The sequence below is a fragment of the Phocoena phocoena genome, chromosome 2 (genome assembly GCF_963924675.1).
Source record: "Phocoena phocoena chromosome 2, mPhoPho1.1, whole genome shotgun sequence".
NCBI classification, from domain to species: Eukaryota; Metazoa; Chordata; class Mammalia; order Artiodactyla; family Phocoenidae; genus Phocoena; species Phocoena phocoena.
In genome coordinates, this window is record NC_089220.1 from 128307952 (window position 1) to 128329739 (window position 21788).

Below are 21788 nucleotides of genomic sequence, written 5' to 3' on the forward strand. Positions count from 1 at the left end.
CTGTGTCTTTTGGTGGGGGCATTTAGTCTGTTTACATCTTAGGTAATTATCGATATGTGTGTTCCTATTCCCATTTTCTTAATTGTTTTGGGTTCGTTATTGTAGGTCTTTCCTTCTCTTGTGTTTCTTGCCTAGAGAAGTTCCTTTAGCATTTGTTGTAACGCTGGTTTGGTGGTGCTGAACTCTCTCAGCTTCTGCTTGTCTGTAAATGTTTTAATTTCTCCATCAAATCTGAATGAGATCCTTGCTGGGTAGAGTAATCTTGGTTGCAGGTTTTTCTCCTTCATCACTTTCAGTATGTCCTGCCACTCCCTTCTGGCTTGTAGGGTTTCTGCTGAGAGATCAGCTGTTAACCTTATGGGGATTCCCTTGTGTGTTATTTGTTTTTCCCTTGCTGCTTTTAATATATTTTCTTTTTATTTAATTTTTGACAGTTTGATTAATATTTGTCTTGATTTATTTCTCCTCGGATTTATCCTGTATTGTACTTTCTGTGCTTCCTGGACTTGATTAACTGTTTCGTTTCCCATATTAGCGAAGTTTTCAACTGTAATCTGTTCAAATATTTTCTCAGTTCCTTTCTTTTTCTCTTCTTCTTCTGGAACCCCTATAATTCGAATGTTGGTGCATTTTATATTGTCCCAGAGGTCTCTGAGACTGTCCTCATTTCTTTTCATTCTTTCTTCTTTATTCTGCTCTGCAGTAGTTACTTTCACTATTTTATCTTCCAGGTCACTTATCCATTCTTCTGCCTCAGTTATTCTGCTATTGATCCCATCTAGAGTATTTTTAATTTCATTTATTGTGTTGTTCATCATTGCTTGTTTCATCTTTAGTTCTTCTAGGTCCTTGATAAATGTTTCCTGCATTTTGTCTATTCTATTTCCAAGATTTTGGATCATCTTTACTGTCATAATTCTGAATTCTTTTTCAGGTAGACTGCCTATTTCCTCTTCATTTGTTAGGTCTGGTGGGTTTTTATCTTGCTCCTTCGTCTGCTGTGGGTTTCTCTGTCTTCTCATTTTGCTTATCTTACTGTGTTTGGGGTCTCCTTTTTGCAGGCTGCAGGTTTGTAGTTCCCATTGTTTTTGGTGTCTGTCCCCAGTGGCTAAAGTTGTTTCAGTGGGTTGTGTAGGCTTCCTGGTGGAGGGTACTAGTGCCTGTGTTCTGGTGGATAAGGCTGGATCTTGTCTTTCTAGTGGGCAGGTCCAAGTCTGGTGGTGTGTTTTGGGGTGTCTGTGGACTTATTATGATTTTAGGCAGCCTCTCTGCTAATGGGTGGGGTTGTGTTCCTGTCTTGCTAGTTATTTGGCATAGGGTGTCCAGCACTGTAGCTTGTTGGTCATTGAGTGAAGCTGGGTGCTGGTGTTGAGATGGAGATATCTGGGAGATTTTCGCCATTTGATATTATGTGGAGCTGGGAGGTCTCTTGTGGACCAGTGTTCTGAAGTTGGCTCTCCCACCTCAGAGGCAGAGCCCTGACTCCTGACTGGAACACCAAGAGCCTTTCATCCACACAGCTCAGAATAAAAGGGAGAAAATGTAGAAAGAAAGAAAGAAGGAAAGAAAGAAAGAAAGAAAGAAAGAAAGAAAGAAAGAAAGGAAGGAAGGAAGGAAGGAAGGAAGAAAGGAGGGAGGGAGGGAGGAAGGAAGGAGGCAAGGAAGGAAAGAAAGAAAGAAGATAAAATAAAATAAAGATAAAGTAAAACAAAGTTATTAAAATAGAAAATAATTATTAAGAAAAAATTTTTAAAAAGAAAAACAAACAAAAACCAAGAAAACAAAACAAAAAAACACAGATGGCTATGACCCTAGGACAAATGGTGGAAGCAAAGCTATACAGACAAAATCTCACACAGAAGCATACACATACACACTCACAAAAAAAGGAAAAGGGGAAAAAAAAATAAATCTTGCTCTCAAAGTCCACCTCCTCAGTGTGGGGTGAGTCGTTGTCTATTCATGTATTCCACAGATGCAGGGTACGTCAAGTTGATTGTGGAGCTTTAATCCACTGGTTCTGAGGCTGCTGGGAGAGATTTCCCTTTCTCTTCTTTGTTCTCACAGCTCCCGGGACTCAGCTTTAGATTTGGCCCCGCCTCTGCATGTAGGTAGCCAGAGGGTGTGTGTTCTTCGCTCAGACAGGACGGGGTTAAAGGGGCAGCTGCTTCGGGGACTCTGGCTCACTCAGGCCGGGGGGTGAGAGGGGTACGGAGTGCGGGGCGAGCCTGCGGCGGCAGAGGCTGGCGTGACGTTGTAGCAGCTTGAGGTGAGCCGTGCGTTCTCCTGGGGAAATTGTCCCTGGATCCCGGGACCTTGGCAGTGGCGGGCTGCACAGGATCCCCGGAAGGGAGGTGTGGATAGTGGAGATGTCACTTTTATATATGCCAAATTTCCAATTGCACTATTTCTTTTTTTTTTTTTTTTTTTTTTTTTTTGCTGTGCGCGGGCCTCTCACTGTTGTGGCCTCTACCGTTGTGGAGCACAGGCTCCGGACGCACAAGCCCAGTGGCCATGGCTCACGGGCCCAGCCGCTCCGCAGCATGTGGGATCCTCCTGGACCGGGGCACGAACCTGTGTCCCCTGCATCGGCAGGCGGACTCTCAACCACTGCGCCACCAGGGAAGCCCCAATTGCACTATTTCTGCATTTTGTTATTATTTTATTCATCTGTTAATTTATGCATGTACCAAAACACTGTTTTCTTTACTGATAATTTATAACATTTTAATATCTGGTAAGACATGTTCCCTCTTATTGCTGCAGAAGAATATTTTTAATCAAATTTTGAGATATAATTTACATGCAATTAACTTCATCCATTTAGACAGATAATTCAATGCATTTGACAAACATATTCTGTTGTGAAACCACTGCTACAGTCATGCCAATAATATCCAACATCAGCAAATTTCCTGCTGCCCCTTTGCAGTCTGTTCCTTCCTCTTACCCTAGAGAGCTGATGATTTGCTTTTTGTCAATGTAGATTAGTTTGTATATTTTTTTAGAATTTAGTGTAAATGGAAACATGCTGTGTTTCTCTTCTATATCTCACTTCTTTTACTTACCATAATTATTTTAGGATACATATTGTGTCAGTAGATTGCTTTTTTAATATTATCCATGATAACATATGGGTAATATAATAATAATTAATAATAATAATTTCTTGTTACCTGTAAACTACATTTAATTTTCCATTCACCTGTTGATGGACTTTTGGGTGGCTTCCAGGTTAAAACTGTAACAGACAAGTGTTTTTGTGGACATATACTTTCACTTTTCTTAGGTAAATACTTGGGGGCATAAGTGTTTTCTTATATAAATACTTAGAAAGAGGTGTATGTTGAAATTTTTAAGAAACTGCAAAGAGTTTTCTGAAGTAACTGTACCATTTTACATTCCACCAGAGTTCCATTGTTCCATATCTTCACCAACACTCAGCATTGACAATCTTTTTAATTTTGACTATTATAATGAATATGTACTAGTATCTTTTGGTGATGTATCTTCTTTTGGGAACAGTCTGTTTAAGTTTTTGCTTTTTAAAACATCGTTTCTTTTTTATGTTATTGAGTTATATGAGTTCTGTATATATTCTAGGTAGAAATTCTTCATCAGATATATGTATTACAAACATTTTAAAATCATTCTGTGCTTTGTTTTTTATTTTCTTAAATAAACAAAAACAACTTTTATTTCAATGCAGTTATAATCATTTTCAGTGATTTGTGTGCTGTGTCCAAGCTAAGAAATCTTCAGCTAAAGTCGTAAATGTTCCCCCACCTTTTAAGATTTTCACCTTTGACAATTATATCTATGCTTTTTTTCTAGTAAATGCTGTTTATTTTGTGATGTAAGGGTCACTTTTCTCCCCATAGAGATATCCAGTTGTTTCATCATGATTTGCAGTATAGAATTCTTATTCCCTATTGTCAAGAATCAATTGGTCATATATGTGTGAGCCTTTCTAGATTCTCTTCTGATCTATTTATGTGAATTTCTGTTCTCTCACCAATGCCACGTAACCTTCAAATCGGGTAGTATAAATGTTACATCTTAATTCTTCTTTTTAAAATAAAACGCTTCTATCTGGTTTGAACTTCTATATACATTTTAGTACCAGGTTATCAAAGTCTAAACTTTTTTATTTTTCTTAGAAAAAAAATCTGATACAATTTTGATTTGGATTAGATTGAACATTTAGCTCAATTTGGAGGAAAACACTGAGGTTTTTTTTTATATAAATTTATTTATTTTTATTTTTGGCTGCCTTGGGTCTTTGTTGCCGCACATGGGCTTTTCTCTAGTTGCGGTGAGCAGGGGCTATTCTTCATTGCGGTGCATGGGCTTGTCATTGGGTGGCTTCTCTTGTTGCAGAGCATGGGCTCTAGGTGTGTGGGCTTCAGTAGTTGTGGCACTCGGGCTCAGTAGTTGTGGCTCATGGACTCTAGAGCGCAGCCTCTGTAGTTGTGGTGCACGGGCTTAGTTGCTCCATGGCATGTGAGATCTTCCCAGAGCAGGGCTCGAATCTGTGTCCCCTGCATTGGCAGGCAGATTCTTAACCACTGAGTCACCAGGGAAGCCCAACACTGAGGTTTTTACTTCAAGAAAATAATACATTCTCAATAATATATTCATTTAGGTCATCTTTAATATCCCTCAGCAATAATTTATAGTTCTCAGTGTAAATGATTTACATATCTCTTTTTAATTTTTCTAAGTATTTTATGTTTTTTGATGATTTATTTCAGTTTCTAATTGTTTGGTGCTAGTATACAAAAATATATTTGATTTTGTGTATTTACCTTGAATCTGAGACCTTTCCGAATTCACATTTTTAGTTCCAGTAGTTGTTTTGTAGATTTCTTAGAATTTATTATGTAAACAATCATGTCATCTTCAAATAGTGAGAGTTTTATTTCTTCCTTTCTACTCTTTATACATTTTATTTCTTGTTTTGGCCTTATTTCAATAATTAGGATCTCTAATATAATGCTTAACAAAAATGGTAAGTGTGGGAATCCTTATTCTATTCTTCCCATTATTTTAAAGCATTAAATATTTCACCTTTAAGTATGATATTATTGTAAGTTGTTTGCAGATGATCATTATCAGGTTGAGAAACATCCCTTCTAATTATGGAATTTATGAACATTTTCATCATTGTAATTTGTGTTGAGATCTGTCAAATGCTTTTTTCTATACCAATTGAAATTATCATGTGTTTTTCTCTTATATTCTATAACTATGGCAAATTATGACACTAATTGGAGACTCAGACACTTTATACTCATGGACCAGATTAATTATAGACAAACGATAGCGTGAAGCAACAGATGAAGTAGGATACATATTGATAGAGGTCCAGGATCTCAGGCACAGTGTCTTGGCTCTCCCACTGCTGTGTTGCCTTCAGCTCTCACACCACTACTGGCATGCAAGTGAAGTATTTCAGTAACAGGAAGCCCCCAAGGCTGCTCCTGATCATGTAGGCACATTCTAACCATGTGCCCAGCTTTAATCTTTGAGGTGCTACATCGTCCCCCAACCCAGCTAGGCTCTACTGAAACCTGGTGCAATTTATAAATCTAATTATTAATAAGCAATGTTGGCAAGCTGATAAAGTCTGCTCTGAAACAACTCATGTACAGATGTTTACAGAATATTATTGAGGTTTAATGAATAGGTTTCATAGCATTGGCTGAGAATCTGTAGCTCTGGCTATAAGCCTGTGGTCAATGCAGACTGACCAAAATTACCCAGTGCTATGTTATTACATTGATTCATTTTTGAATGTTAAAACAATCTTTTGTAACTGGATAAACATTATTTGGTCATGCTCTATTATCTATCATATATATATATATATATATATATATATATATATATATATATATATCTTTTAGATTCAGTTTACTAATAGTTTGCTACAATTTTTGCATCTGTGTCCATAAATGGTTTTATTCATTTGGGTAATGCACTTGTCAGATTTGAGGAGGATCCCCTCTTCTTCTGTTTTCTGAAAGCTTTTGTGTAATATAAATTATATCTAACTTGAGTGTTTGATAGAATTTACCACTGAAAACACTTTCTTGGTGGAAAAATCTTGATATCAAATTTAATTTATTTATAAGTTTTGGGCTATTTAGATTTTCTGTTTCATCTTGTGGTTTTCAAGGAATGTGTCCATTTCATCTAAATTGTTTGTTTAGATAATGGGGCTATTATATTATCTTATTAATGTCTGACTCTGTGGTGATAACACTGGTTTCACTCCTGACATTGGTGAATTCTTGTTCTCTTTTTCCTTGCACAGTCTAGTTAAGGGTTTACAAGTTTATTTACCTTTCAAAGAACTAATTTTTGTTTTTGTTATTTATCAAGTGAAGTCCACCAACAGAATAATATACCCTATAAGACAAAGATAAAATAAAGATAAAGATAGATACTAAGCAGCTATATTTTTTAAAAAGAAATGAAGAGGACAAAAGCAAAATATCAGTCATTTATATTTATTCAGATATTTACCATTTTTAATTCTTATTTCTTCAGAAGATATGAGTTTTTACTCTGGTATCATTACCCTTCAGCCTAAAGAAGTTTGTCTACTATTCCTTATAGTGACATGTGTAGCTCAGAAGTCCCTTTAGATTTCTTTTATTAAAAAAATGTTTCTCGAAGGATATTTTCTTCACATATAGAATTCTGAATTAGGCTTTTGTTTTGTTTTGCTTTTCCTTTTAGCATCTCAAATATGATTTTGTAGTATTCAGACATTACTTCTGAGGAGGAGTACATGTCATTGAAATTATTGTGCATCTGTCATAAAGTGTCATTTTTCTCTGGCTGCTTTTAAGATTTTATCTGTATTTTTGGTTTTCAGCCGTTTGGCAATGATGTGCCTTGGTATACTCCTCATCAAATTTGCCATCTTTAGAGTTTACTGAGATTCTTGAGTTTATACATCTACACCATCTATCAAAGTTGAGAAACGTTGGCAATTATTTTTAAAAATATCATTATCCTTTCCCCTCCCCACTCCAATAGTCCCTTGTTCAACTCCACTTGCATGCATTGTAGATAAATTAATCTTAATCTATCTGTCTCTGAGGCTTAGTTTATTACTTTGGTGCTTTTCTCTCTCTCTTCAGATTTTATCATTTCTATTGATTTATCTTCAGGTCAATTGATTTTCTTCTCCATTTTCTCCATTCTGCTATTAAGCCCCTTCAGTGATTTTAAAATTTTAGATATTGCATCTTTTACTTCTAGAATATCAGTGTGGTTCTTTCTTACATTTTCTTTTTCTCTCTCTGCTTTTGTTGGTTTTCCTAGCTTTTCATTATCATGAGTGAATTTTCCTTTATCTCATTGAGCATAGTAATGAAAACTGTTCTAAATTCTTTATCTGACAATTCCAACATTTGGATCATATCAGAATTGGTCTCTGTTTTTGGTCTTTTTATTGAGAGTGAGTAATATATTCCTGATACTTCAACTTTCAAGAAAATACAAATTTTAAATAAAGACTATGAAATAAACTATTTTAAAAGCAACATGTATAGATAATATATAGATAATAACTGAATGAAAGGACACAAAAATGCTTATTTTGAACACTGGAATTAGAAGTAATTTATGAAATATTATTTTTTTCTTCTACAATAAGCATGTATTAGATTTATAATTTGAAAGTAATCTTTAAGTTTTACGTGATGTTTTGTTTCAGTAACTTGACCATATATATTTAAAGACAATGTAAACATGAAGGTAGTCCATAGAATCAGGAATAAGATAAGGATGTTTGCTACCTCCACTCTTTTTTTTTTTTTTTTTTTTTGCGTTACGTGGGCCTCTCACTGTTGTGGCCTCTCCTGTTGCAGAGCACAGGCTCCTGATGCGCAGGCTCAGTGGCCATGGCTCACGGGCCCAGCCGCTACACGGCATGTGGGATCTTCCCAGAATGGGGCACGAACCCGTGTCCCCTGCATTGGCAGGCGGACTCCCAACCACTGTGCCACCAGGGAAGCCCCGCTACCTCCACTCTTATTCAATACAATTATGAATACCTTAGATGATAAAACAGGTAAAGGAAAAAAAGTTGATGTTAACATATTAGAAAGAGGAAAAAAAATCTTTGCAGATTAACTGATGTCTATTTAGAAAATGGAACCAAATTTAATATCTATCTTAAAAAAAAATTGCTCAAATACATATAGAACTGTTGTGAAGCAAAAAGCAAATCAATACAAAATTTAAAAAAAAAAATATATATATATATATTTAGTCAAACAGATGATATTGGAATATAATAAAGAATTTTCTGAAAGGGAGAAAATAGGAAATTTAGTTTTTGGTCTACCCAAGAGTAAGAATAGATGGATTATTCATAATTGATATTGTGGCAGTTTCTATCTCTGTGAAATAACCTCAGATCCATACCACAAAATGTATGCAAAATAGATTCCACACAAATCAAAGAACTAAACCTGAATAATTATAGTGTTGGAATAAAATAGTTACATAGTTCAATAATAAGAAAGATCTTTCTAAGGACATAAAATCTAAAATCCTCCCCCACATAATTATGATGATATTCAGTGAAAAACTTCATGAAAAAGATACTTCAAGCTCAAAATCAAGCAACAAATGGGGAAAATATTTGACATCTAGTAATTTGATAACATATTCTAAATATGCAAAAAATTCCTGAGATCACAGTATGGGTGCAGGATCTCTGCATGTGGCCTGCTGCTGCCATTTTGAACTGAGGTGTCGGCGCAGCCATTCTGCACAAGGGACTCTGCTTGTGAAGTGCCTGGTGTGAGGCCTCCCCACATGGTACCCTGTGAGCAAGTGAAACAAGACTAAGCAAAATGGAAAAGAAAGAAAAAAGTTTGCAAGATCTTGGTTCGCAGGCTGGAGGTCATGCCTGAGCTCCTGTGGTGGGAGCTCTGAATCCAAACTGCTGGACTAACAGAGAACCTCAGACCCTGGAGAATATCAATCGGAGTGAGGCCTCCTGGAAGTCCTCATCTCAGTACCAAAACCCAGCTCTATCCAACTGCCTGCAAAGTCCAGTGCTGGACGTCTCAGGCCAAACAAACAGTAACACAGGAATACAACACCACCCATGAAAAAAAAAAAAAATGAAATGACAAAAATATATGTTACAGACGAAGGAGCAAGGTAAAAACCTACAAGACCAAATAAATGAAGACAAAATAGGCAAACTGCCTGAAAAATAATTCACAGTAATTATAGTAAAGATGATCCAAAATCCCGGAAACAGAATGGAAAAAATAAAAGAAACATTTAACAAGGATCTAGAAGAACTAAAGTGCAAACAAACAGTGATGAACAACAGAATTACTGAAATTAAAAATGCTTTAGGGGCTTCCCTGGTGGCGCAGTGGTTGAGAGTCTGCCTGTTGATGCAGGGGACACTAGTTCGTGCCCCAGTCCTGGAGGATCGCAGGTGCCATGGAGCGGCTGGGCCCATGAGCCATGGCCACTGAGCCTGCATGTCTGGAGCCTGTGCTCTGCAGCGGGCGGGGCCCGTGTACCACAAAAAAAAGAAGAAAAAAAATCTGTAGAAGTAATCAATAACACAATAACTGAGGAAGAAGAATGGATAAGTGAGCTGGAAGATAAAATGGTGGAAATAACTGCTAGGGAGCAGAATAAAAAAATAGAATGAAAAGAATTGAGAACAGTCTCATAGGCCTCTGGGACATTAGACACACCAACATTCGAATTATAGGGGTTCCAAAAGAAGAGCAAAATAAAGGGTGTGAGAAAATATTTGAAGAGATTATAGTTGAAAACTTCCCTAATATGGGAAAGGAAATAGTCAATCAACTCCAGGAAACACAGAGAGTACCATAGAGGATAAACCTGAAGAGAAACACACTGAGACACATATTAATCAAACTATCAAATATTAAATAGAAAGAAAAAGTATTAAAAGCACCAAGGGAAAAGCAACACATAACATACAAGGGAATCCCCATAAGGTTAACAGCTAATTTTTCAGCAGGAACTCTGCAAGCCAGAAGGGAGTGGCAAGACATATTTAAAGTGATAAAAGGGAAAAACCTACAATCAAGATTACTCTATCCAGCAAGGATGTCATTCGGATTCAACAGATAAATTAAAACCTTTACAAATAAGCAAAAGCTAAGAGAATTCATCACCACCAAACCAGCTTTACAACAAATGCTAAAGGAGCTCCTCTAGGCAGGAAAAAAAAGAGAAGGAAAAGACCTAAAAAAATAAACCCAAAATAATTAAGAAAATGATAATAGGGACATACATATCGTTAATTACCTTAAATGTAAATGGATTAACTGCTCCAACCAAAAGTCATAGAGTGGCTGAATGGATACAAAAACAAGACCCATATATATGTTGTCTACAAGAGACCCACTTCAGACCTAGGGACACATACTGACTGAAAGAGAGGGGATGGAAAAAAATATTCCATGCAAATGGAAATCAAAAGAAAACTGGTGTAGCAATTCTCATGTCAGATAAAATAGACTTTAAAATAAAGACTAACACAAGAGACAAAGAAAGACACTACATAATGATCAAGGGATCACTCCGAGAAGAAGATAGAACAATTGTAAATATTTATGCACACAACATAGGAGCACCTCGATACATGAGGCAAATGCTAACAGCCATAAATGGGGAAATCGACAGTAACACAATCATAGTAGGAGACCTTAACACCTCACTTTACCAGTGGACAGATCATCCAAAATGAAAATAAATAAGGAAACACAAGCTTTAAATGACACATTAAACAAGATGGACTTAATTGATATTTATAGGACATTCTATCCAAAAACAACAGAATACACTTTCCTCTCAAGTGCTCATGTAACATTCTCCAGGATAGACCATATCTTGGGTCACAAATCAAACCTTGGTAAATTAAAAATTTGAAATCGTATCAAGCATCTTTTCCAACCACACCGCTATGAGCCTAAATATCAACTACAGGAAAAACACTGTAAGAAATACAAACACATGGAGGCAAAACAATACGCTACTAAATAACCAAGAGATCGCTGAAGAAATCAAAGAAGGAATTTAAAGATACCTAGAAACAAATGACAAAGAAAACACATTAAGCTAAAACATATGGGATGCAACAAAAGCAGTTCTAAGAGGGAAGTTTACAGCAATACAATCCTACCTCAAGAAACAAGAAACATCTCAAATAAACAACCTAACCTTACACCTAAAGCAATTAAAGAAGGAAGAACAAAAAATACCCAAAGTTATCAGAATGAAATAAATCATAAAGATCAGTTCAGAAATAAATGAAAAAGAACTAAAGGAAACAATAGCAAAGATCAATAAAACTAAAAGCTGGTTCTTTGAGAAGATAAACAAAATTGATAAGCCATTAGCCAGGCTCATCAAGAAAAAAAGGGAGAAGACACAAATCAACAGAATTAGAAAGGAAAAAGAAGTAACAAGTGACACTGCAGAAATACAAAGGATCATGAGAGATTACTACAAGCAACTATATGCCAACCTTGAAGAAATGGACAAGTTCTTAGAAAAGCACAACCTTCTGAGAGTGAACCCGGAATAAATAGAAAATATAAACAGACCAATAACAAGCACTGAAATTGAAACTGTGATTAAAAATCTTCCAACAAACAAAAGCCCAGGACTAGATGGCTTCACAGGTGAATTCTATCAAACATTTAGAGAAGAGCTAACACATATCCTTCTCAAACTCTTCCAGAATTTAGCAGAGGGAGGAACACTTCCAAAATCATTCTATGAGGCCAACATCACCCTAATACCAAAACTAGAAAAAGGTGTCACAAAGAAAGAAACCTATAGGCCAATATCTCTGATGAACATAGATGTAAAAACCGTCAACAAAATACTAGCAAACAGAATCCAACAGCACATTAAAAGGATCATATATCATGATTAAGTGAGGTTTATCCCAGGAATGCAAGCATTCTTCAATATATGCAAATCAATCAATGTGATACACCATATTAACAAATTGAAGGATAAAAACCATATGATAATCTTAATAGATGCAGAAAAATCTTTTGACACAATTCAACACCAATTTATGATAAAAAACATCCAGAAAGTAGGCATAGAGGGAACCTACCTCAACATAATAAAGGCCTTACATGACAAACCCATAGTCAACATTTTTCTCAATGGTGAAAAACTGATACCATGTCCTCTAAGATCAGGAGCAAGATAAGGTTGCTCACTCTCACCACTAATATTCAACATAGTTTTAGAAGTTTTAGCAACAGCATCAGAGAAGAAAAAGAAATAAAAGGAATCCAAATTGGAAAAAAAAAGAAGTAAAACTGTGACTGTTTGCAGATGACATGATACTATACATAGAGAATCCTAAAGATGCTATGAGAAAACCAGTAGACCTAATCAATGAATTTGGTAAAGTAGCAGGATACAAAATTAATGCACATAATCTCTTGCATTCCTATGCACAAATGATGAAAAATCTGAAAGAGAATTTAAGGAAACACTCCCATTTACCATTGCAACAAAAAGAATAAAATACCTAGGAATAAACCTACTTAAGGAGACAAAAGACTTGTATGCAGAAAACTATAAGACACTGATGAAAGAAATTAGAGATTATACAAATATACCATGTTTTTGGATTGGAAGTATCGACATTGTGAAAATGACTACAATACCCAAAGCAATCTACAGATTCATTGCAATCCTTATCAAACTACCAATGCATTTTTCACAGAACTAGAAAAAAAAATTCATATTTTTCATGGAAACACAAAAGACCCTGAATAGTCAAAGCAATCTTGAGAAAGAAAAACGGATCTGGAGGAATCAGACTCTGAGACTTCAGACTATACTACAAAGCTACAGTAATCAAGACAGTATGGTACTGGCACAAAAACAGAAATAAAGATCAATGGAACAGGATAGAAAGTCCAGAGATAAACCTATGCACATATGGTCACCTTATCTTTGATAAAGGAGGAAAGAGTATACAAAGGTGAAAAGACAGCCTCTTTAATAAGTGATGCTGGGAAAACTGGACAGCTACCTATAAAAGAATGAAATTAGAACCCTTCCTAACATCATACACAAAAATAAGCTCAAAATGGATTAAAGACCTAAATGTAAGGTCAGACCCTATCAAACTCTTAGAGGAAAACATAGGCAGAACATTCTATGACATAATTCACAGCAAGTTCCTTTTTGACCCACCTCCTAGAGAAATGGAAATAAAAACAAAAATGAACAAATGGGACCTAATGAAACTTCAAAGCTTTTGCATAGCCCAGGAAACTATAAAAAAGATGAAAAGACAACCCTCAGAATGGGAGTTAATATTTGCAAATGAAGCAACTGACAAAGGATTAATCTCCAAAATATATAAGCAGCTCATACATTTCAATATCAAAAATACAAACAGCCCAATCCAGAAATCGGCAGAGGACCTAAATAGACATGTCCCCAAAGAAGATATACAGATTGCTAATAAACACATGAAAAGATGCTCAACATCACTAATCATTAGAGAAATGTAAATCAAAACTACAATGTGGTATCACCTCACACCGGTCAGAATGACCATCATCAAAAAATCTAAAACAATAAATGCTGGAGATGGTGTGGAGAAAAGGGAACCCTCTTGCACTGCTGGTGGGAATGTAAATTGATACAGCCACTATGGAGAACAGTATGGAGGTTCCTTAAAAAACAAAAATAGGACTACCGTATGACCCAGCAATCCCACTATTGGGCATATACCCTGAGAAAACTATAATTCAAAAAGAATCATGTATCACAATGTTGATTGCAGCACTATTTATGATTGCCAGGCCATGGAAGCAACCTAAGTGTCCATTGACAAATGAATGGATAAAGAAAATGTGGCACATATATACAATGGAATATTACTCTGCCATAAAATGCAATGAAATTGAGTTATTGGTAGTGAGGTGGATGGACCTAGATTCTGTCATACAGAGTGAAGTAAGTCAGAAAGAAAAAAACAGATGGTGTATGCTAACCCATATATGTGGAATCTAAAAGAAAAAAATGGCTCTGAAGAGCCTAGGGGTAGGACAGGAATAAAGATGCACAGGTATAGAGGGGTGGGATAGATGGAATGGGACAGAGTTTCAAGAGGGAGGGGATATGGGGATATATGTATACGTATAGATGATTCACTTTATTATACAGCAGAAACACAACACTGTGAAGCAATTATACTCCAAAAAAGATGTTAAAAAATAAAATTCCTACAAGTCAGTAAGAGAAACACACACACACACACACACACACACACACACACACACACACACGCATACCAACAGGAAAAAAGGAAAGAAATGCTCACAAGTGTTGCAGTATTGTGGGGAGACTAGCAATTGGATTAAAACTATTTAATATTTTAAAGACAATTTAACTTTATCTATTAAATATGTCAACTTGTGTACTCTTGGACTAAGTCATTCTACTTCAGAGAAATTGTCCTAAATGAATACATACAGCTTTGTTTGTAATAGAATTTGCAAGCAATCTGAAGAGCATCAATGGCAGAATTCTTCAATAAATAATGACACAGTTTTGTGGAATATCCTGCAACTGACAAAAAGTATGAGGCAGATATGGAAATTTTTAACATAAAAATAAACCAAGCCATATCTTAAAATAAAATAAACATGTCTTAGAGAAAAGAGTGTAGTATCATTCCATTTAAGCTATAACTAGACACTCACCTAACTTTCCATTACCTTGTCAAATATTAATGCCTATATGTACATACTATGCTTGTAAATTTGGTTGCTGTCCCTTCTGTACATGCATAGTCCAGAAGGTTGCCATTTGAGCTTCTTTTGTCTGCCCAAGCAACTCAGCTCAGTTTCCAAACTTGTTGACCCCATTCAGCCAAACAAACACTTTTGTGGTTAATCAGGAAAAAATGTAACTAAAAGAAGTAGCATGCAAAATGTTACATTTATTACTGTTCCGAACATTTCTTTTGTGTTATTTAGTTTTCTGATAATTAGAACAATTTTGCAGAATATGCCACATGTTTACTTTCAGGGTATGCCCTTTTTTCATTAGCTCCAAAGAGACTGTACAGCTGTTTTATGGATTAATTCAGGAGTCCTTGAATACTGTAGTTCCCAGCATTTTGCCTGATGGATGGCCCTCCCTTTCTGATGATTCACTTATATTTTGGAGAGTTGATTGCTTCGGCTTTGAAATAATACATTACTCTGAGGGCAATGTATCATTTACAGGTACTTTTTTTTCCTTTTAAAATAGTTTAACATATTAATGAACACTTAAAAATAAATATTTCAGTGAGTTTGTGCATACATTTATGAGCACTTTCAAATATCTGGTTGAAATTACATACTGACGATATATATTCTTGCATTTTAGTTCCTTGAGCTCAAACATACCTAGCTCTTAAATGAACTACCTTTGTGCTCTTGGGCAAGTTACTCAATATCTTTAGACCTCTTTTATCAACATCTTTTATCTCTTCTGGAAAGCAAAATCATTTAATAACCCAACTAGGGTCTCTTCTATCTCAAATAAGTCTTTAAGCATGTAAATACAAGAATCAACCCAATTTTGTATATATGACTAATTTGTCATTGGTAATAATTAAATCAATTTAATTGGATTAAATTAAATCCAAGTGACTAAGTGGAAAGTTATTTATTTTTTAAAGGTTTTCTTACATATTAATACAACACAAATGGCACCAATATCTGCATACATCTCAGATATTTTTATTTGATATACACAAAAAGATAGCTTAAAGTTTATTAACACATGAGGAGCCAAGACCAGAAAATGGGTCTTAAGTGGCTACTTGGATACCAATCAGCATTCCAGTTGTCTTACATATACCAACCAGATAATATGGTATATATAATGCAAAATAATCAACCACTTAAGAGTGTTACAGCATAGCATACACAGGAATGATTAAACTATTATGCTTTCTATTTAAAAGGAAACTCTTTTTTTCAACTCAACATGCCAATGAGGCATTCTAAAAAGAACCCCTTGAAAGGAATTGAGAGCTAAAGATGAAGATGAATTGAAAGTACAATGGTAAGATACACGAAATAGTCAACATATAGGTATATTACAGAGAAACTAAGCCTTTCATGATACCATGTAATGTCTCTGATTATGGGCTAGTGTAATTTTCAGAGCCAGTAAGTTGAGACAAAAAGTCTTTGATTATGGATTTATTAAGTGAATATAGGTAAGGGATACAAATCATTGCATGTCATTTAGGACATTTCAACGCAGAGGTTTGTGATATATGCTTCAAAGGGAGCACAAGAGAAAATAAGATGACACAGCCCAGGTGTTATTAAATGACAAGGAATTTATGAAGCCTTGTGGACATTTACATATAGACCAAGATAGTTCAATAAGAAGGTGAGAAAAATGGGTGAAGGGAAAGCTAAATAGTGGTTGAGGGAGACCCTCCCTTCCAGTAAATCTGATTTTACCTCTGTGACTTTCTAAGAGATGGATTTGTCATCATCGGAAAAGAGAGGCAAAGTAGGAGTGAGGCAAAGGGCCACATATGTGCCAGGCAACAAATCCCTTCATAGATCTAAACTTTTTAAAGTCAGAATGGGGGTGGTGATAGCTAACATGTGTGAGAACTGGATATTCTAGGGGTCTCTCTCTGTACCTAAACAAGTACTGATTACTTGAATGAAGATCTCTAACAAGTTCTTGAAATCACTTGTGTTGAAAACAATTGTTCTCTTCTTCCTGATTCCCTTGCCTCATATTAATTGTTTTTTGATAGGATCTGGACAGTTTTTGTTTGTTTTGTTTTTTAAAATTGTGACATTTAAAGTTCCAGACATTTTTGATGGATGAGAATGAAGCTGGGGACTGAGGTGGGTCCCCCCAGATTGCCACTCCTGCCTCATCCACTTCCCACCACAGCCCAGGCTCTGTGAAGTGCAATTCCTCTTCTCCATCTATGACCTCCAGGAGAGTGGGGTCTTCCTGTCCTCATCCCAGTCCCCCAACCCAGCCCCCTTCCAACAACAACCAGCTCCAACTGACTCTGGTCTTGGGATGCCAGGCTTCCCAGACACCGAAGACTACTTGAAATAGAAAAGAGAAATTGAATAGTAAAATCAGGAGTCAAAATCTATCATCTTCAAGCCCCTCTTCCTTTCAAGCCTTTTTCTACTATTCTATGCTTGGTTGAGGTTTATGGCCCTACAACAGAATAGGGAAGAAGCTAAAGTAGCCACCACCACTAAAAACTCAGCTGAAATTTTTTTATACCACTCCAATGTCCGCATTTTCCCATCTGTTGGGGCTTGTTCCTCTCTTTTCCCACCCCAAGTATTTTATCAAACCTCAAAATAGAGGAGCTATTCTTCAGATGTTTTTCTTCACATGTGGCAGATTCCTTTTATGATCCAGGCTGTCTAGTCAGGCCTCTCCCATTTTTAGGAGCTGGAGCCTGCATTTAACAAGGGACTCTCATCTGTCAAATGGATCCTCATTTGTAAATCTTTGTAGTCAATTTTGTTCTGCAGGACATTATTTTCCCTCTCCACAAGGCTGTAAAGAAGTAATCCATATCAACCATGTCCATTTCTTTGGAGTCAGTGGAGTTCTTCCCTTGGTCCATTTTAGAAACCTGAGCTGGAAGCCTCCACTGTGGTTTTGTTCTTGTTTGAAATATTTTGACCACCCTTCCTTGAAAGAAAAATCTGGAACCAGAAGAGTAGACTGATTGAAGAGACAAAACTCCTGGCTTTCTGAAGCTGTGGACTTGGATGAATTGTTAGGGGTTTGGAGAGAAAGGTGACAAATTTCAGTACCTCTGGAATGCTGTACCAGGGAACTAGGACTCCTGCTAACTTACGAGGTTACAAGTGACACTTGTCACTTCTGGGTGGTTGAAAAGAACAGGATTTGAGTAGCAAGGTAGAATGTTCCACTTGTGTCCTTGCTTAGTGGGTAATTACAAACTGGATTCATCTAGTCCCACCGTGGTTGGAGGTAGGTATTTTCCTTCGTGTCCTCAGAGGTTCCTTCCTATTTGATTCAGCTGAGTACTGATTAGCAAGGCTGGGGAAAGAAGACTGAAAGGATTAGAGTGAAAATAGCAACACTCCCACAGGGAGATCAGTGGTAGCCAAGGGCTGGAGGGAGAAGGGGTAGAGTGACTTATAATGGGTATGGGGTTTCTTTTTTGGTGATCAAAATGATCTAAAACTAGATGTGATGAGGTTTGCACAAGTACGAGTGAAAACCACTGAATGGTACACTTTAAAATGGTACATTTTACGGTTTGTGAATTACATCTCAATAAAGCTGGTTTTTTTTTTTAAAGAATGTGCTGTGTGGTTAAAAATAAAGCTGGAGTGTTTATGTTAATATTAGGAGATGTGGATTTCAGAGCAAAGAATATTGCCAGGCATAAAAAGCTAATTTTATGATAAAAAAAGCTGTCAGTTCATGAAGGGGATGTAACATTCCTAAACAATTACGTATCTAATAACAGAGCTTCAAAATAAGTGAAAGAATACTGTTAGAACAACAAAGAGAAGTATAGAAATTTGCAAATATTGTCAGCACAGTAACAAGTAGATAAGACATCAGTAATGATACTGAAGATTTGAACAACAAAATCAACCAAATATACCTAATTAATATTTATAGATTACTCCATTCAACAGCAGAATGCATTTTTTTGGAGTACACATGGAACAGTTGCCAAGATAGATCATACTCTGGATTCATATCATACCATATATGTTTTCTGAGCATAATATAATTAAATGAGAACTCAATAACAGAAGGATAAATTAAAAAGAAAAAGCTAAATAAATTATTTAGCTTTGGGAAGCTAAATAATATTCTTCTAAAGAAGAAATTAAAAGAGAAATTAGAAAATATCTTATCAGAATGAAAACAGAAAATATAAAAATTTCTGGATTGATGTTAAACTGATACTTAGAAAAAAATTATAGCCCTAAACACCTTTGTTAAAAAAAAAAAGTTCTCAAATTAATGACATTAACTTTAACCTTAAGAAATAAAAAAAAGAGGGAAGAAAATAATACAGATCAGAATATAAATCAATAAAATAGAAAAGAAAACAACAGAGAAAATTAAGTGTAATAAAAAAATTGGTTTGATTAATCTCTACCTAGATTGATCAAGAAAATAGCAAGAAGACACAACTAAGCATTATTAAGAGAAAAAGAAGTCACAAATACTATGTAGTTTGCAGATAGCAAATGAATAAGAGATTATTATGAATAACTTCATGCTCAAATTAAAGACTTAAATGAAATGGACCAATTCTTTGAAATACACAAAAAAACAAAGCTCATTCAAACAGAAATACATACCCTATATCTTCCTATATTGGACAAAGAAATACAATTTGTAGCAAAAATAAAACTTCCTAAAAAGAAAGCTCAGGCCAAGGTGACTTCAGAAATATGGCAAAATCTACTAAACTTTTAGGGAAGAAATAATACCAATTCTACACAAATTCTTCCAGAAAATTAAAGATGAGGCAATACTTATCAACTTGTTCTATGAGAACAATGTATCCTTGATACCAAATCTAGACAAAGACATTACAATAAAGATAAAAGAAAACTAGGGACGTAAATGTCACAGAAACATAGACACAAAAATTTTAAACACAATATTAACTAATTTAAATTAAATTTAAATTCAACTTGTATGCCTCAAATAAAAAGGATAATATATCTGGATTAAACTCTCCAATTAAAAGACAGATTTTGACATAATGAATAAAAAAAGGAGAGACTTACTTTAGATCCAAAGGCACAAGTAGATTGTAAATGAAAGGATGAAAACAGATATTTCATACAAATAGTAATCAAAAGAGAGCAGGGATGACTATACTATCAAATGAATTAGACTTTAAATTTTAAAAATTTACAAAAGACAAAGAAAGACATCATATATTAATAAAAGGTTTTCTACAGCAAGAAGATATAACAATTATAAACATTTACACACCTAATTACACACCATAAAAATATATGAAGGGACTTCCCTGGTGGCACGGTGGTTAACAATCTGCCTGCCAATGTAGGGGATATAGGTTCAAGCCCTGGTCCGGGAAGATCCCACATGTCATGGAGCAACTAAGCCTGTGATCCACAACTACTGAGCCTGCGCTCTAGAGCCCACGAGCTGCAACTACTGAGCCCGCGTGCCACACCTACTGAAACCTGCATGTCTAGAGCCCGTGCTCCATAACAAGAGAAGCCACTGCAGTGAGAAGCTCTCACACTGCAAAGAAGAGTAGCCCCTGCTCACTGCAACTAGAGAAAGCCTGTGTGCAGCAACGAAGACCGAACATTTAAAAAAAAAAAAAATATATATATATATATATATATATATATGAAGAAAAAACCTGAGAATTGAAGGGATAGATAGTTCTACAATCACAGTTGGAGACTGCAGTATTGCACGCTCAATAATGTATAGAAAAACCAGACAGAAGATAAGTAAGCAAGTAGAGGACTCAACACATAAACCAACTAACTCAAACAGACATATAGAGAACACTCTACCCAAAACAACATCATAAACATTCTTCTCAAGTGATGAATAGGCGATATTTTCCAGGATAAACCATATGTTAGGCTACACACACAAAAAAATAGATATCATACAAAGTATCTTCTCCAACCATAATGGAATAAAGTCAGAAATCAATAGCAAAAGTAAAACTGGAAATGGCTTAAAGTCAAAACTAATAACGTTCACAGTAATGAAACAAATCAATTCATTCTATTTAGCAAATATCCTGTGTCCACTTGAAATGTTGGGTTGGGTTATATTCTTTGTATTTTGGGAAATGTCAATGAATTTGAATTTATCCAATGGGCACAATCACCATGGTGAATCGACTTGGGAAAATATACCTTGTGTAATAGATATAAGGTAATCAAGCCTGAGTAAAAGAAATGTTGACACGATCATAGTTCAAGACCTCAGTTACTACAACATAGAACAATGTCATATTTCTTCTGGGTAACTCCAGAGATAAGGATTAGGACTTGGAGAGGTGAACTGTGATATAAAATTGTTTCACCAAACACAGTAAAATGGAAAGATGAGTTTTCTTAAGAAGCATCCTCATCTTGATGGTGTGTATAGCCATTGGATGACATTGTAGAGGATATCCTAGAATTTTGGTTATTTTGATCAATAATTTTTAAGATCTCATCCTACTCAATAAGATAAAAATGAAAGAACAAGCTACTTCTGTGGTCAAACAAAATTTTATATATAATTATATGTAAGGAGAGAGTAATGGATGACAAGTGCAATATAAAAACTAACCAGATTTATTGAATTTACTACTAATCAAGGATTAATGCATAATTTCAACAATCCCTACAGCTACACTATGAGATAGGTATTATCTTTATCTTCCTTTCTCAACAGGGGGAATGAGACCAAGAAAAGGAATAAATTGCCCAAGGATGCACAGCTAATAAGGGGTGGAATTGGAATTGAACCCAGGCTCTTCTAATTCTAGCTTCTTCAGAGCTCTGAATCACTGCACTTTATTGAGAATTTGTTGATAAATTTATTGATGTATTGGTAACTGTGAGCATAAGTGAAAGTTATAGATATATAATAAAATAGAAAGGAAACATTAAGGAGTAAGTAATTCCTGGCTTGAGTAATGAAGGAAGAGTTTAAGGGTATGATAT